Raw genomic sequence first — 3,316 nt, 5'->3', positions numbered from 1 at the left:
ATATTGTTACCATAAATTATATAAAATATAATAAGAAGTGGTATGGGTTAATATAACAGTATATGAACTACCTAAAGGAACAAAGTGTTTATTTATATGATTGATAAAATTAAATTATAAAATGATTGAATGATTCAGATAAACTTGGTTTGCCATAAAATATGAATTACATTATAACTTATTACCTAGTGTATATCTGAATGACTGCTGAGTTACTCAATTCACAGATCCAATCACCCCATGCATGCCTTGGTGTGTATTAACGTCTTAGCCCTGGTGTTCCGTTTCTGAAGAGCACTTCTTAGGACTCCTTTGAAGTCCATCATGCCCTCTCTGTGTTTATGAGTGTCCTGCTGTGCAGTTTCCCTCTCTTTCGTAGAGGCGTTACCTTTTCCGAATCTCATTTCTCATTGGCTATTATTAGCCATGCCCAAGAAGAATATTTTACAAGGGGGCTATAAGTGTTTGGTCCAGGTGTTGTGTATAAACTATAATTGACCTGCCTGTCACAAAGCCAGCAGGCTTGTCTTAATAGATTTTCTGAGAAAGGTCCCTTTCAACATGTATCCATTAACCAGCTGGGAAGTGTCACAGGTATCCAACCCTGGTCAGGTTTGGGCACAATGGTGAAGACTTTAATCATGTAGCAAGGTTTATTACATGTCAATATAATAATTATTTTGGACTTATTGTTTTTAAAATCAATGATTCAATTATGAGAAGCTTATTTTTTAACAATTTTGATGTTTGTCAATCAAAAATCTTAAAAATAAATAACAATAATTCGATTTTTGAGAGAGGGATATTTGGAATTACTGTTATTGTTAAGGTTTTCTCCTGATTAGGGTTGCCTAGTTATGAGGATTTAATGGTAGTGATAACGTTTTTAGTACATGAGCATTTGGAATTACTATTACAGGTGACATTTTTTTTCTTCTGTAAATATCAATTTTTATGTTGTCAAGAACGCTATTTCAGGATTTATTACCAGATTTTTATTGTCCAATCACATTTAGATTAACTGTTGCGGTTGAAGTTTTCTTGTACATAGAGATCGTATATAAGGTTTTGCAGGGTTCTGAAATCTTAAAAACCTAATTAACGATCTTAACCTCAGATAGGTGTAGCCTTGAGCATTTTGTTCATATTGGGAAATAAATGTCTATATTTTCCTAGTATTTCATCTGTTTTATTTATACTTTTGTCTACTTTCCGTTCACTCTTCGATGTCGCTATTGCCACTTGTTATATTACTCCCTATTTTACCTCCCCTTCTATATTCAATTCAGTTTGCTACAGTAAGACATTGCTACGGTACATGCCTCCTGCAGTAATACTGAGTCTTTCTCACGCCAGTCCACTCCTAACGCGAAATCCTTTTTTTTCTCACTCGAATATTTTGCTCACCTGGACACCTCTTGCGTTTCTTATTTTAAATCATGAGCCGAGGTTAGAAGTTTGTAGATCTTTTACGAAATCTGGATTCTTCAGCCCCTCATGGAAGAGATACAATTTACAATTTAAATTTCGAATTGCATTAAAATTAATCGTAAAGATTTATGTCATTATCACATCCAATTATATATAAATAATACAAATCATCTATCATGAGATTAATGCTCATGGGACAAAAATTTAGGATACTGCTGAGTTAAGGGAGCCCTACACATGAACCGTAGTCATAGTTAAACCAAAGATGGTTGTTAAGATTGATCGTGTAGAGATAATACTTACAGTTCACTCAGAAAAATTTAATGCTGGCTCTACATGTTGGCCACTTGCTGCAAATCGGAGGCTTGTATAAATGCTCTATAAACAAATCTTCCAAGCGCCGTATCCACATGCTAGTGTTTTTCCGAGAGGCAAATGTGGCGGACGTACACTATAACAGGCAAACATGTTAACCATTTTTATGTTTAAACTTATTATATTTAACAAGTAACAACAAACAACACCTTCTACCTTCTAACAGCGCTCAGTTTCAACTAAACATAGAACAATAGTGAAGATGATACTCAAGCGCTGTCACGGACCCTCTTTATTTTGTGTCCAAAAACCGACTCTCAACGGATCGGCAACAAATTTAGACCAGCTCGTACCAGCCAAGCCAAATAACCCATCCACATGCTCGTGCATGCGCGATTTCGCCACGGCTTGGCAAGCGTGTAGAGATACATTTATTGGTGTAACAATATTATGAAAATACTGGCGAATATTTGTGTAGATTTGGGGCAATAGAGGGAAGAGAGGAGGCTACTAGTGAGTAGCCGAGTGCATAAAAGGACTAGTGTGTACTTGACGTGTGGACATTTCATATCGTTCTTGATTGCAAGGGTCCGTCTCGATACTCCTAAGAAGGGTGTAGAGACAAATTCTACAATTATCCAGCTATTTTAAGAAATAATTGGATGTATAGTACTCCATGAAACTTGCCACTTTTCATGAATTTTTTCGAAAACTGATTTCCCTTAATACCGTTTATAAGATATTTTTTGTGTAATGACCACTTCCAATATTTTACACACTTTTCCTTTTTTGAAGTAGGTTCTCAAATTTTCAAACTATTGGGGTAGTGAAATCCTGACTGCCACTCTATAACGACATTATGATTATCATTACAGTGCCTGTGTTTAATTACAAGCTTACCGTAAATCTAACCTCCATCACAGTTAAACTTAGAGAATGAATGTCAAAATGAAATACAAACAGCCGATTAAATAAAATAAGATAGGAAACTCACAAGTAATAATTTCTTACTACATATGGTTGTTGATTTGATGTTGTAACTTGCGAGAATTCTCTGTCAAAGTGTCTACATATGGCATTTAATTGTGCGCATGCGCAGGATGGCACTAGTACTGTCGACTGTTATGTGAATTCTGTTGGTACGACAATATTAGGGGTATTCATGATGTGTTAAATGTAAAATGTTTTACCATGTTAAACACTATAACTATAGGATTGTGAGCAGCCCTATTTGAAGTCATGTTAAACGTTAAATGCATAAGAGCCCCTAGCGGATTTTCTCAGCAACTTGTTTTATAAGCCTTTATGCTTATAACATCCTTCCAGAGCCTCATATTATAGTTTACTTCAGTTTTGATTTAAGTAATTTATTACAACATGCCTAGTTATTAGGGGTATTCATGATGTTGTGTTAAATGTCAAATGTTTCACCATGTTAAATGTTAGATTGTGAGCAGCCCTATTTGAAGTCATGTTAAACGTTAAATGCATAAGAGCCCCTAGCGGATTTTCTCAGCAACTTTTTGTATAAGCCTTTATGTTTATAACCTTCCTTCCAGACCCTCATGTT

This window comes from Halyomorpha halys, unplaced genomic scaffold, assembly GCF_000696795.3.
Source record: "Halyomorpha halys isolate HHAL.00 unplaced genomic scaffold, Hhal_1.1 Scaffold34.1, whole genome shotgun sequence".
Lineage (NCBI taxonomy): Eukaryota > Metazoa > Arthropoda > Insecta > Hemiptera > Pentatomidae > Halyomorpha > Halyomorpha halys.
The sequence above is the reverse complement of the archived record's forward strand: the minus strand, read 5'-3'. Positions refer to the sequence as shown.